Source organism: Salmo trutta, chromosome 30 (genome assembly GCF_901001165.1).
Source record: "Salmo trutta chromosome 30, fSalTru1.1, whole genome shotgun sequence".
Lineage (NCBI taxonomy): Eukaryota > Metazoa > Chordata > Actinopteri > Salmoniformes > Salmonidae > Salmo > Salmo trutta.
In genome coordinates, this window is record NC_042986.1 from 1,597,635 (window position 1) to 1,613,460 (window position 15,826).

At 40.2% G+C, this 15,826-nt stretch overlaps 1 protein-coding gene across 3 annotated transcripts in view; it reads right to left on the reverse strand.

Annotated features, from left to right (window-relative positions):
• LOC115168938 (multiple epidermal growth factor-like domains protein 6) overlaps positions 1-15,826 on the reverse strand; it is a 198,501-nt gene that overhangs the window by 25,000 nt on the left and 157,675 nt on the right. The gene's annotated exons all lie outside the window — the stretch shown is intronic.

Below are 15,826 nucleotides of genomic sequence, written 5' to 3' on the forward strand. Positions count from 1 at the left end.
GCAACACACGGAAGCTCACAGCGCTAAGAGGTCTCACTGCACATGTTGTGAGAGTTTCCAGTTCTCATGGCATCTTGAGGACACTTGAAAATACATAGTGGAGAGAAGCCTTACTCCTGCTCTGATTGTGGAGGTAGATTTGCTAGACAATATAATTTAAGAGTACACCAACAAATACACACTGGAGAGAAGCTTTACTCCTGATCAGATTGTGGGAAGTGCTTCACAACTTCCATTAATCTGTTCTCTCATCAGAGAGTGTACACTGGAGTGAAGCCTCACCACTGCTCTAAGTGTGGAAAGAGCTTCTCTCAATTGGGTTCCTTAATTATCACAAGCTAACATACACAGCAGATAATCCTTACCACTGCTCTGATTGTGGAGCTAGATTTGCTAGACAAGATAATATAAAAGTACACCAGCGAAAAAATACGGGAGAGAAGCCTTACCACTGCTCTGACCATGGCGAGAGATTCTCTCAATTGGCTAAGTTAAAAAATAACAAGCATCGAATTCACACAGGACAGAAACCTAAGGCTTCAATGCCTCATATTTATAACAGTTCATCAGAGACTGTGTACAGGAGAGACTCCTTACCAATGCTCCGAGTGCAGGAAGAGTTTCTCTAATCCTAAAAACATAAAAAGTTCACCAACAAATACACACTGGTAAAAAGCCTTACCTTTGCTCTAAATGGGGCAATTTGTGAAACATCTAGTGCATATGAAGACATTATATAAGCCATCCTGCTGTAGGCCACTAGTCACCCAAGTCATAGACTGTTCTCTCTGCTACCACACGACAAGCGGTACCAGAGCACCAAGTCTGTGTCCAAAAGGCTCCATTACAGCTTAACAGCTCAAATTTTCTAAGGTAGCGCAAGTGCCAAACGCATATTAGTTTGCAATTTTAGCTTGTAAAAACCTGCACTCTGGCAGTTTTTCTACCCCATGCGCCAGGTTCAGCAATTTACCTGTCTGATATCAGTTTGCTTGCGCTGAGGTGGGGGGCTGGCAATATTCGAGGTGTGTCCTTGAAAACAAGCGCAAAAGTGACCATTTCACGCATATCAGGAGATCTAAGACCAACGAAAAGCAGGTCTTATCGGTAACGTGGTTGGTAATGGCATGGATTTTGTGAGTGGAAGCAACACCTATCCAGCTGTGACGCAGTGCCCTCGTGCTCATGGAACAAGAAAGGAAATGTACTTTTTGTACATTATTAATAAACGTATTAATAAACACACAAAAACTGATTTTTTTCTCTCCTTTGGTTTCATTTGATTTAAAACCAAGCATTTAGCCTCCCCTCAATGAAGGCAATTTTCTTGTCCTACCCAATGCGTTCACCAAGTAGCCATGTCTTTCATTAAAGGGTTTGACTCATGAGACTGCTTTGAAATAAATCTTAATCACCAAAGCTTTATTAAAATACTAAGTTTGGGAGCAGCAAAACAGTGAGCAGACATCCCATTTTGTGTAGGCCAACATTATTTTAGCCAGCTCCCATTTTGGTTGTGTGTAAAAACCCCTTTGCGTAGGTTACATCTGTCCATATGCCCATCAATAAATGGGAGATGAGATGATGCTGGTACCCCTGTATTTAAAATGTATTATCCTGTAACAATTGCCTTCGGAAAGTATTCAAACCACTTGACTTTTTCCACATTTTGTTACATTACAGCTTTATTCTAAAATGGATTTCATCAATCTACACACAATACCCCATAATGTCAAAGCAAAAACATGTTTTTAGAAATGTTTGCTAATTTATAATTTTTTTTAAATGAAAATATCATATTTACATAAGTATTCAGACCCTTTACTCTGTACTTTGTTGAAGCACCTTTGGCAGTGATTACAGCCTCGAGTCTTCTTGGGTATGACGCTAGAAGCTTGGCACACCTGTATTTGGGGAGTTTCTCCCATTCTTCTCTGCAGATCTTCTCAAGCTCTGTCAGGTTGGATGGGGAGTGTTGCTGCACAGCTATTTTCAGGTCTCTCCAGAGATGTTTGATCGTGTTTGTATTTGTATTTAAAGCAGCCGCTACTCTTCCTGGGGTCCAGCAAAATTAAGGCAGTTTATACAATTTTAAAAACATTACAATACATTCACAACACACTGTGTGCCCTCAGGCCCCTACTCCACCACTACCACATATCTACAGTACTAAATCAAAGTGTATGTATAGTGCGTACGTTATCGTGTGTGTGTGTGTGTGTGTGTGTGTGTGTGTGTGTGTGTGTGTGTGTGTGTGTGTGTGTGTGTGTGTGTGTGTGTGTGTGTATGTGTGTGTGTTTGTGCCAGTGTTTGTGTTTCTTCACAGTCCCGCTGTTCCATAAGGTGTTTTTTAATCAGATTTTTAAATCAAATTTTACTGCTTGCGTCAGTTACTTGATGTGGAATAGAGTTCCATGTAGTCATGTATGTAGTACTGTGTGCCTCCCATAGTCTGTTCTGGTCTTGGGGACTGTGAAGAGACCTCTTCTGACATGTCTTGTGGGGTATGCATGGGTGTCCGAACTGTGTGCCAGTAGTTTAGACAGACAGCTCGGTGCATTCAACATGTCAAAACCTCTCATAAATAAAGTAGTTATGAAGTCAATCTCTCCTCCGCTTTCAGCTAGGAGAGATTGACATGCATATTATTAATATTAGCTCTCTGTGTACATCCAAGGGTCAGCCGTGCTGCCCTGTTCTGAGCCAATTGCAATTTTCCTAAGTCCTTTTTTGTGGCACCTGACCACACGACTGAACAGCAGTCAAGGTGTGACAAAACTAGGGCCTGTAGGACCTGTCTTTTTGATAGTGTTGTTAAGAAGGTAGAGCATCGTTTTATTATAGACAGACTTCTCCCCATCTTAGCTACTAGGGCATCAATATATTTTGACCATGACAGTTTACAATCTAGGGTTACTCCAAGCAGTTTAGTCAACTCAACTTGCTCAATTTCCACATTAATTATTACAAGATTTAGTTGAGGTTTAGGGTTTAGCGAGTATTTTGTTCCAAAGACAACGCTTTTAGTTTTAGAAATATTTAGGGCTAACTTATTCCTTGCCACCCACTCTGAAACTAACTGCAGCTCTTTGTTGAGTGTTGCAGTAATTTCAGTCGCTGTAGTAGCTGACGTGTATAGTGTTGAGTCATCCGCATACATAGACACTCTGGCTTTACTCAAAGTCAGTGGCATGTCGTTAGTAAAAATTGAAAAAAGCAAGGGGCCTAAACAGCTACCCTGGGGAATTCCTGATACTAACTGGATTATATTTGAGAGGCTTCCATTAAAGAACACCCTCTGTGTTCTGTAAGACAAGTAACTCTTTATCCACATTATAGAGGGGGTGTAAAGCCATAACACGCAAGTTTTTTCAGCAGCAGACTATGATGAATAATGTCAAAAGTTGCACTGAAGTCTAACAAGACAGCCCCCACAATCATTTTATCATCAATTTCTCTCAGCCAATCATCAGTCATTTGTGTAAGTGCTGTGCTTCTTGAGTGTCCTTCTCTATAAGCATGCTGAAATTCTGTTGTCAATTTGTTTACTGTGAAATAGCATTGTATATGGTCAAACAATTTTTTCCAGAAGTGTACTAAGGGTGATTGGCTGATTGGCCGGCTATTTGAGCCAGTAAAGGGGGCATTACTATTCTTGGGTAGTGGAATGACTTTAGCTTCCCTCCAGACCTGAGGGCACACGCTCTCTAGTAGGCTTAAATTGAAGACGTGGAAAATAGGAGTGGCAATATCGTCTGCCATTATCCTCAGTAATTTTCCATCCAGATTGTCAGACCCCGGTGGCTTGTCATTGTTGATAGACAACAATAATTTTTTCACCTCTTCCACACTGACTTTCAAAAGTACAATTCTTATCTTTCATAATTTGGTCCGATATTCTTGGATGTGTAGTGTCAGCATTTGTTGCTAGCATGTCATCCCTAAGTTTGCTTACCTTGCCAATTAAAAAGTCATTAAAGTAGTTTGCAATATCAGTGGGCTTTGTGATGAATGAGTCCTCTGATTCAATGAATGAAGGAGCCAAGTTGGCTTTTTACCCCAAATTTCATTTAAGGTGCCCCAAAGCTTTTTACTATCATTCTTTATATAATTTATCTTTGTTTCATAGTGTAGTTTATTTTTTATTTCGTTTAGTCACCTGATTTCTTAATTTGCAGTACGTTTGCCAATCAGTTGGGCTGCCAGAATTAATTGCCATACCTTTTGCCTCATCCCTCTCAACCATACAATTTTTCAATTCCTCATCAATCAAAGGTGATTTAACAGTTTTTACAGTCATTTTCTTAATGGGTGGGTGCTTATTAGTAACTGGAATAAGACATTTCATAAATAAGTGCAGTGCTGGTTGCTCCTCACTACACACCACAGACCAGCAAATATTCTTTACATCATCAACATATGAATCACTTCAAAACTTCTTGTATGACCTTATACACTATATTAGGCCCAGCCTTTGGAACTTTGGTTTTCCTAGACATGGCTAGTATGTTGTGATCACTACATCCTATGGATTTGGATAACGCTTTAAAGCAAATATCTGCAGCGTTAGTAAAGATGTGATCAATACATGTTGATGATTTAATTCCTGTACTGTTTGTAACTACCCTTGTAGGTTGACTGACAACCTGATCCAGGTTGCAGGCACTGGTTACAGTTTGAAGTTTTTTCCTGAGTGGGCAGCTTGATGATAGCCAGTCAATATTTAAATCACCCAGAAAATATACTTCTCTGTTGATATCACATACATTATCAAGCATTTCACACATATTATCCAGATACTGACTGTTAGCACTTGGTAGCCTATAGCAGCTTCCCACAATAATTAGGTGAGGCAGATGAACCTGTAGCCATATTACTTCAACAGTATTTAACACGAGATCGTCTCTAAGCTTTACAGGAATGTGGTTCTGAATATAGACCGCAACATCGCCTCCGTTGGCATTTCTGTCTTTTCTGTAGATGTTATAACCATGTATTGCTACCACTGTATCATCAAAGGTATTATCTAACTGAGTTTCAGAGATATTCAGAATATGAATGTCATCTGTTACAAGCAAGTTATTGACTTCATGGACCTTCTTTCTTAGGCTACATATGTTAATATTGGCTATTTTTAGCACTTTTCGGGGTTGCTTGATTGTTTTTAATGCTTTACTGGGAAGCTTATCAGAAGTAGACTTACTCATGTTATTTACATTGGAGCTGATAGTGCAGGGTGAGCTGCATAAAGTTGTCTTCCTACTATTGCACACCGCCTCAGTGCTAACAGCGGTAACTCTGGTTTATAGGTCCATGATTGCTGCTTACAATAGCTGTAGGATAAACAGATGTATTCGGTGCAATTAGGGGTACATCAATTAAATAACTTACATTGTGTTTGCCAATGGCCCTAAGATCATGTACCTTTGATGCAGCATTATGACGACTCATTGTCACAATGGTAGGGATTAACTGAGCTGGTCTTGGATCATTTACCAGTCATTGTTTCAACACAGCCTTGAAATGCGTGAACAGAGTCCAGGAGCCAAGATGATTTGGATGGACTCCATCATTCCTTTAGAGTATCTTGTTTCCAGAAGGTGTCAAAGTTATCAATAAAAGTGACTCCAGCAGAACTACAGTAGTCTTTTAGACAGATGTGTAATGCCAGCAGTCTGCTGAATCTTTCACACCCTCGGCCCAACGATGGTACTGGACCTGAAATTATTGACTGGGCCACTCAAGGACATTCAGAGACTTGTCCCGAAGCCACTCCTGCGTTGTCTTGGCTGTGCGCTTAGGGTCGTTGTCCTGTTAGAAGGTGAACCTTTGCCCCCAGTCTGAGGTCCTGATCACTCTGGAGCAGGTTTTCATAAAGGATTTCTCTGTTCTTTGCTCCGTTCATCTTTCCCTCGATCCTGACTAGTCTCCCAGTCCCTGCTGCTGAAAAATATCCCCACAGCATGATGCTGCCACCATCATGCTTCACTGTAGGGATGGTTCCATGTTTCCTCAAGACGTGATGCTTGGCATTCAGGCCAAAGAGTTCAATCTTGGTTTTATCAGACAAGAGAAAGTTGTTTCTCATGGTCTGAGAGTCTTTAGGTGAAATTTGGCAAACTCCAAGCGGGCTGTCATGTGCTTTTTACTGAGGAGTGGCTTCTGTCTGGCCACTCTACCATAAAGGCCTGATTGGTGGAGTGCTGCAGAAATGGTTGTCCTTCTGGAATGTTTTCCGATCTCCACAGAGGAACTCTAGAACTCTGTGGCCATCGGGTTCTTGGTCACCTCCCTAACCAAGGCCCTTCCCCTGATTGCTCAGTTTGGCCGGGCAGCCAGCTCTAGGAAGAGTCTTGGTGGTTCCAAACTTCTTCCATTTAAGAATGATGGAAGTGGTGGGGATCACGTGACCCTTGAACGAGATGGCCGCATGAACTAAGAGTTCCACACAAGTAGTTTCCAATTCTTAATTCCAATTCTTACCTCCACTTCAAGTTAAAACTCAATTAGCTTTAGTCAAAAAGTTGAGGCGGCTACAAAAAGGGACAATACAAGTGACATTTCTACCCGGACTCGAGCAATAGCCACGGAAAAAGCCTCCAAGAAACAGCTAGCTTCAGAAAAAGCTAGCACCATTAGCCAGGAGCAAGAGGACCCATCCCCTCCCGAGGCCCAACAACTGCCAACCTTCGCACACTGTTCAAATAAACCTATCATTAAAATTATAGACTGATCCTTTCTTTGTCAGTGGGCAAACGTACAAAATCAGCAGGGGATGAAATACTTTTTCCCCCCACTGTACAGATGTAGAACTCCATTCCTTCTTAGAGGGAATCTCGCTACCAAAACTATCAGAGACCGACCAAGAAGATCTCAACCCCCTTCACTCCTGAGGAGGTCCTGGAGGCAATTACCTCCATGCCACCTAACAAGTCCCCAGGCCCAGACGGATTTCCCAGAGAGTTCTACAAAGCTTTTTGTCCCCAGTTTAGCCCTATTTTCATGCCAATGCTGGTTGATTTTTGCAAAAACTGAGCTCTCCCAGACTCTATGTACACAGCCCGCATTACAGTGTTGCTCGTCCTTCCGGCCCATAAGCTTGTTGGATTTCGACTACAAAATAATTAACAAATTACTCACCAAAAGACTAAACACTCTTCTTCCCAAAATAATAAAAGCGGACCAAACTGGATTTATTAGAGACAGGTACTTTTTTGATAACATTCGCTGTCTTCTTGATATTATTGATCAAGTAAACGCACAGAAGACCCCTGTCCTGCTGGCTTCACCGGATGCTGAGAAGGCGTTCGACAGGATGGAGTGGATCTTTCTGTTCTCAGTCTTAGAAAAGTTTAATATGGGCCCCAACTTTAAGTCCCTATACTTTCATCCAAATACCATGGTGACTACTAATGGTCTGAATTCTGACAGATTCCCTTTGGGATGTGGCACAAGACAAGGATGCTCGCTGTCCCCGTGCTCTATTTGTTGGGGGCGGAGCCTTTGGCAGAGTTGATAAGGAGCAATCCACATATTATGGGAGTTTCTACAGGCAGCTGGCAGCACAAGATTTCGCTCTACGTGGATGATGTCTTGCTCTACATATCCTACCCTGAGAAATCCCTCTCATTTTAGACTCAATTGCTCAGTATGGCAAGTTTTCAGGACATAAGATACATTTTAACAAATCCACTGTTTGCCCTCTCAATCTTACACGCAAGAGCTCTATGAGGACACTCTGTCCGTTCCAATGGAAGACACAGGGGTTTCAATACCTTGGGATCTTTGTAACACCAGATCTGAATTGCCTTTAAGGAAAATTATCTCCCACTCCTGGATCGAATCAAGAATGATCTCCAAACCTGGATCTCCCTCCCAATTAGCTTAGTCAGAAGAATCAATGTTATCCGTATGAAAATCCTCCCTAGATTGAACTATTTATTTCAGATGCTCCCATGCAATCTCCCAGTTTCCTTTTTCAAAATGACTAATCAAAGCATCACCAAATGTATATGGAGCAATAAAAAACCTAGGATCAAGTTCTCCCCTCTATCGAAACCTGAATCTAAGGGTGGTCTTGCCCTTCACTCCCTTCAATTGTACTACTGGTCTGCCCAAATCCGCAACATGCTAACATGGATCACAAACAGACAAGACTCAATATGGACTCAGATAGAAGCCCAATCCTGTGGTTCATTGCCCCTAAGCTCAATTATATTCATGAATAACTTTAGTGAAGTGGGCAACATAGCCAAAACTTTTGTGATTTACAGCACCCTACTAGCATGGAGGGACTGTAAGAAATTGCTTTCACTCACCTATAGTATGCAACCCAGACTTTCCAAAAGCCCTGAGTGATGCCAACTTTCATCTTTGGCATAGATCTAGTGATCAGGACCTTTTCAGACCTGTTTCATCAGAAAACCACTACACTGAAATCCTTTCAAGAGCTCTGCAGTGAATTCAATGTGCCAAGATCCAATTTTGTAAAATATCTTCAAATTAGACACGTCATTTCCTCATTTACTTCCAAGGGGAGTTTTAGAGCTCAGCTGAATGCAGTTGAGACCGTTCTTGCACAATCCATCAAAAGCAAAATCTCATATCTACAGAGTCCTTTCTGAGAAAGGGGGCTCCTCCTTTACTCATTTGAAAATAATCTGGGAAAAGGACCTTGGTCTGACTATCAGTGATGAGTTATGGGAGGATGTTTGCGACAGGGTATACTGCTTCTCTACTAATGTAAAAATGAAAGAATCTAATTACACATTTTTGTACACATTTTTTTACAGCCCAGTGAGACTCCATAGAATGAAAACAGACATTTCTCCTTACTGTAAAATATGTACCTCTGAAAGTGGAATGTATATGCATATATTTTGGAGTTGTAGAGAGATTTTGGCAATCTATACATTACTGCTGCACATGAAATACTAGATGTATAGTTTAATATGACCCTGTGTATCTATCTTCTTAATGCCCAGCAGGACTTTGTTTTTGATCCTGACAGAGAAAATGTGTTTATGACTATCACATACTTTGCTAAGAAATATATTATTCTATTCTATTGTGGGCTTCTAATACTAATACAATATTGTTGACTTTCTTCCTCTTGAAAAGCTCACTTATGACCTCCGCAAGAGACAGCCCAAGTTTGACAGACTCTGGTCTCCACTACTCAACTATATTTCAAATTGGACAGAGTGAATGGGGTGATTAGGGAAATGAGCAGACACGTTGTGTAACACGGAACCCAAACCGGCTGCCCACGTGCGCCATCGTGCGACATCGTGCATACATTTATTTTGTCCCCCTACACCAAACGCGATCATGACACGCAGGTTAAAATATCAAAACAATCTCTGAACCAATGACATTAATTTGGGGACAGTTCGAAAAGCATTAAACATTTATGGCAATTTAGCTAGTTAGCTTGCACTTGCTAGCTAATTTGTCCTATTTAGCTAGCTTGCTGTTGCTAGCTAATTTGTCCTGGGATATAAACATTAGGCTATTATTTTACCTGAAATGCACAAGGTCCTCTACTCCAACAATTAATCCACACATAAAACGGCCAACTGAATCGTTTCTAGTCATCTCTCCTCCTTCCAGGCTTTTTCATCTTTGAACTTATATGGTGATTGGCATCTAAACGTTCATAGTATTACCACGACAACCGGCAACAGTTCATCTTTCAATCACCCACGTGGGTATAACCAATGAGGAGATGGCACGTGGGTACCTGCTTCTATAAACCAATGAGAAGATGGGAGAGGCAGGACTTTCAGCACGATCTGCGTCAGAAATAGGAATGACTTCTATTTTAGCACTTGGCACAGCAGACGCTCGTTGACAGGCGCGAGCAGTGTGGGTGCAATAATTGAATAACATAGATTCCTAAATGTATTTTGCAATGCTCGCACACGTGACGCGAGCGGTGTAGTCAGGGTGTAAGGTGCTGTAAAAAATAATTATTTGCTCGTTGTCTCAGCTAAGGCTGGAAATAACTAATAGGAACGCTGATAGTGCTGCTGCAAGTTTGTTTGTTTTATATTTTATTATTTATGTCTGCCACATCTGTGAATGTGGAATGTGTTTTGTTGGTTGATTGAAAAAACAAGAAAACGTAATAAAACTTGAAATAAAAATAAATAAAAAGAATGATGGAAGCCACTGTGTTCTTGGGGACCTTCAATGCTGCAGAAATGTTTTAGTACCCTTTCCCAGATCTGTGCCTCGACACAATCCTGTCTCGGAGCTCTACGGAGAATTCCTTCGACCTCATGGCTTGGTTTTTCCTCTAACGTGTACTGTCAACTGTGGGACCTTACAGCTGTGTGCCTTTCCAAATCATGTCCAACCAATTGAATTTACCACAGGTGGACTCCAATCAAGTTGCAGAAACAACTCAAGGATGATCAATGGTATCAGAATGCAAAGAGTATGAATACTTATATAAATAAGGTATTTCTGTTTTTTAGTTTTAATAATTTAGCAAACATTTCTAAAAACCTGTTTTCGCTTTGTCATTATGGGGTATTGTGTGTAGATTGCTGAGGATTATTTTTTGTTTAATCCATTTTAGAATAAGTCCAACATAACAAAATTAGGACAATTTCAAGTGGTCTGAATACTTTCTCTCCGAAGTCCCTTTGGCTATAAGGAAGGCTGGTTCAACAGCAATTAGTTGTCTCTTTTTCATGTCAATTTCATGATATCATGATTCTGATCCCAAGCTTTTAGAAATATTGTTATTGTAAAAAATTATTAACGTATTAGAATGATTCATCATCCTGGCTTTATGATGAGAATGTCCAGCTCGCATGCAAGGGAATTTAAGAGCCATCTGCTATTTCTGGAAAAGTGTGAACCCACTTTGCAACAGACGTCAATTCAACGTCTATTCCACATTGGTTCAACGTAATTTCATTGAAATGAAGTGGAAACAACCAGTGAGTGCCCAGTGGGAATGCAATCTGGAAGATGGTTCCATTATGTTTATAAAACATTATATTTGGGAGTAGCGGACATTCTCTTTATATTGGATCTTTGTCCAGCATCTGTGAAAAGTTTGTATGTGCATAAAACCCTCCACTGTCTGCGTTGCCTTAATATTATATGCCGACGGTAGCAATTAGGGTGCCTGTAACTTTATTTAAACTATATAGCCTATTTAAAACAAGTTGTTTGGTTTTGATTGGAATTTGATTACAATTATTCACTCTCCTTAGGCCTCAACAGTTAAGCAAGATTACATTATTAAATAAGCTTGACATGTCCATGGCTCAGCCATTATGCAATTTATAGTAGGCCTACACCAATCAGTGTGAATGTTATATGTTTATTAACAATATATTTCCATATTGAAGCCATGCAATTATTTAGAACAATGTGGACTGCAAGCATGTTCAATGTATTTAGCAAAGATGGGATAGGCCCATATTTAGTTATTTTGTTTCTGTAGGCTATTTAACAAACTAGGCTATAATGGACTATCATTCAAATTGCAGTTGATGACAATGCAAACGCAGTACATAAAAAAAAGATAAATACAACACTAGAAACAACCACATATCTAGCCATGGAGCACGTTCTGATTGGCCAGCGAGCGGTCAAGCCTCCAAATGTTTTATTTATCAAAACCCACCCCTTTCGTGCCACCGCCTGCTACTCTGCCAATCATTCCCAATATTTCTGACACACCCCTGGACCTATAGCCCTACCACCAGCACTTTGATTTACCATTGCATTAGGTTTGTTGAAATATAGCCTATATTGAAAACTTTGAGAGATGAAAGATGAGGAAATTACGAGGATGCACATGCTACATCAATACACGTGTAAGCAATACAGCGAATACAGCGAATACAGCAAATACAGCGAATACAGCGAATACAGCGAAAGCAACCTATACAGTCAATGTCAACATTAAAAATGAAGAGGAAAAGATTGGAGTATTGGAACATCGTAAGAGCAGGTTTTATCTAAAGTTGTTTGGTGTTCTCAAGTTATCATCTCTCATTGTGTAACCTCGGCACCCAGATCCCCGCCATCTACTGGATTCTCTATGGCATAGTTTTAGGACAGACTAAAGGTTTTACTGTCAAGGTGTTCATGAGAGATTACCCATTGTGTGAGAGGTTATTTCACGGCATGGAGACTTGAGTGGTTTGGCATCAACACTCTCAATGCCATATATGTTTCATTCAGTGTATGGCTCTCTGGAATTTACTCAGACAATATTTTCTGTTTTATGAAATAAGTGTGTAGCTAATAATCCATGTTATAGTAAGTGATTTGGTGAGTGAAAATAATTTGATCCTACCTAGGATTTTAATTTGATCACACTGTTGTGAGAATTCTTCTTGTACTGTAGTCAAGGTTTAAAAAGGCTTCTAAAGTTTGTAATTTCCACTTTCAGATGTGATTTGCCCTAACGAAAAATGTATCAACCCTTACAAACATGTCCATTATTTATTATCCACATAACTATTCACATTTCCTGTTGCTGCAGGATTATTTTTCCTGCTCTGAACTGGTCAAATGAAGATCTGATGTCTATACCATATTCTGATGTCATTCCCACAGAAGAGACTTCTTTAAGTCCAGGATCCGGAGATGACATAAGTGAAGCTAGAAGACCGCAGTCAAAATGTTATCATTAAAGATGAAGAGGAGGTGAAAGAGAAGACTGGGGATTTTGTTTCTCATGGTAAGACCATGTAGGAGGGACAAGTTCAATATATTATCATCTCCTTTTCAATGAACAAAGTAAATGTTTCTCATGCTACTATTGTGATGGGTGCAACATTTTATTCATTAGTCAGTGCTGATTGTGGAAAGAGTTTTTCTCATTTGATGGACTTAAAAAGCCACAAGCTAACACACACAGGGGGGAGGCCTTACCACTGCTCTGATTGTGGCACAAGTTTCACTAATTTCAAAAGTTTAAAAACCCACAAGCGAATACACACAAGAGAAGAGTCTTAACAATGCTCTGATTGTGGTGCTGAATTTACTAGAACATATCAAATAAAAGTACACCAGCGTAAACACACAAGAGAAATGCCTTACCACTGCTGACTGCGATAGTAGTTTCTCTGAGCCTAAAAACTTTACAAGCAAATACACACAGGAGAGAAGCCTTACCTCTGCTGTGATTGTGGCAAGAGATTTGCTAGACAAGATCAGTTAAAAGTACACCAGCGGATGCACACTGGATAGAAGTCTTGCCACTGCTCTAACTACGAGAAGAGTTTCTCTCATAAAAGAGTAACAATTCACCAACAAAAACATACTTGTAAAAATCCTTACCTCAACTCTCAATGTGATGATTTGTGAAGCATCTAATGCATATGAAGACTTTCAGTTGTAGCTTTGTTTAGAAAAAAATCTAAGTTGCCTTTCACTATCGTGAGAACAATTGGGTGGTTGTATTACTTAAGTGTGCAATGTTATGTGCAATATAGTTTAGTTGAGAAGCTGCTGTATAGTTCGAATAGTGGGCATTATTTTGTTTGTTCTATGGTGTTTACAGTATGCTACACATATGAAGAATGATTGTGGCTTTGGTCACATCATATTTAAGGCTAATGTAAGGATATAGTGTTTAAGCGAAAAGTTTAACATTTGGTGACATGTGGAAGAAAGCGTGGGCAACAAGTTTAGTCAGTGTGAAAGCCCCCCTGGTTTTTGTCCTCTTAATTTAAGAAAAATCTCAACAGAAGCTATTCAGTGTAGCCAGATTCTCTTGACTCTTACCCTCCCAATCAAATTAACACCCACCCAGCACCATTTTGCAAGACCAATTATGTAAAAAGTCATTAAATTAGGCAGGAAACAGACCTATCTGGCAACATCAGGCCATTACATTCTTAAGTGGCACTGAAACCAGTGGTAAATCAGTTAACCAGTTTATTATATAAATAGATGTTTTGATATAAATGCTAAGGTTGTAAGCACTGTGAACTGACCTGCAGTGCCTCACATCTACCACAAGTTCCACAACCTTTCCTTTTGTGTTTGTAAGCCCCACAGCACTTATTGTAGCCATTCTTTGAAATGTACTCATACATACAGTTCAATGGGAGGGGGAGTGGCACACACAGGGGAGACCAGGAGGTTAAACTCAGACTTCTATTTAGGACTTATTCTACCAAGAGACTTTTATATCTAGCTCTAGCAAGCAGATAAAGAGAACTGAGTCACTGAGTCCTGATTGTGACAATGGGGCCCTTTGTGTAGGCTTACAGCAGGTTCCAGAGATGGCATCAGTGAACCTGGAAGACTAGTAAAACATTGGAGCTGAATTTCATCATTAAAAATGAAGAAGAGGAGCAGCGTTCAGGCCACAAAAGTAAACGCCAGGAGGACAAGGTCATTGATTCAGCTGCCTTGCAGGAGAACATGTTTGACGTACTAGACTTTTCAGAAAGAACTGAATTGCAGCAGAATCGTGACCATTTTGAACAACATGTCGTCTCTGTCTTGAAAAATTTGAGTGATGAAAGAAGACGTTGTGCACAAGAGGCAATTATGAGTGCTACATCAGTACACATGTAAGCAACACACTGAAAGCAACCTCTGTAGTCAAACAACGGGTTCGAATATTAACATTAAAAATGAAGTGGATGAGGAAAAGATTGAGTATTGGACCATGGTAAGAGCAAGTTTCATCTAAAGTTGTTTGGTGTTCTCAAGTTTTCATCTCTCATTGTGTAACCCAAGAACCCCATCATCTACTGGATTCTCCATGGCATAGTTTTAGGACAGACTAAAGGTTTAATTGTCAAGGTGACCAATTGTGTGAGATGTTATTTCACAGCATGGAGACCTGCATGGTTTGGCATCAACATTGTCAATGCTACGGTTTGTATTATTCAGTGTATGGCAGTCTGGAGTTTACTCAGACAGTATCAAGTCTTGTAAAATTATTGTTTAGCTAACTGAACATGGTAAGAAATGACAACATATGATTGGTATTGATCTCCCTTTTGTCATGTACAGCTTACTTAAAAGCATTGATTTGTATATAGCACCAACTGACTTGCTATTCTGATGTCATTCACACAGGAGAGACATCTTCAGGTCCAGGATCCAGAGGTGGCATCAGTGAAGATGGAAAAATGCAGTCCAACACTGGATTTGAACGTCAACATTTAAAGGGGGAGATGATGAAGAGAAGACTGGGACTTGGTAAGAGCACATTGTAAGAGGGGGTTAACATTTTCCACAAATTAGTCTCTCTCTTTTCAAATTGAGAGGTAGAATGGTCTCATGTTACACATATGATTTTATTCATTAATCAGTGAAATAAGTTGATTCTTAGCCACTTGTTCCAGCTTATCCTTTTGTTTTAATTCCCACAGGAGAACGACCTTACGCCTCTGACAAAGTTCAGCCAGCTTCTGCATCCAAAGAGCAAAACCAGGAAATCCACAAACCTAAGAGGTCTCCCCACTGCCCACATTGTGAGAAGAGTTCTCATCACATCTTGAAAGACACATGAAAACACACTCTGGAGAGAAGCTTTATTCCTGCTCGGATTGTGGGAAGTGCTCTGATTGTGGGAAGTCTCAATTGAACGTCTTAAAACATCCCAAGCAAATACACAGAGGAGAGAAGCCTTACCACTGCTCTGACACCGTTAAGAGTTTCTCTTATCCTAAAAACGTAAAACTTCACAAGCAAATACACACATGAGATAAGCCTTACCCCTGCTCTGATTTTGGAGCTAGATTTGCTGGACAATATTATTCAAAAGTACACCAGCGGATATAACCTGGATAGAAGCCTTACCACTGCTCTGACTGTGAGAAGTAGTTCC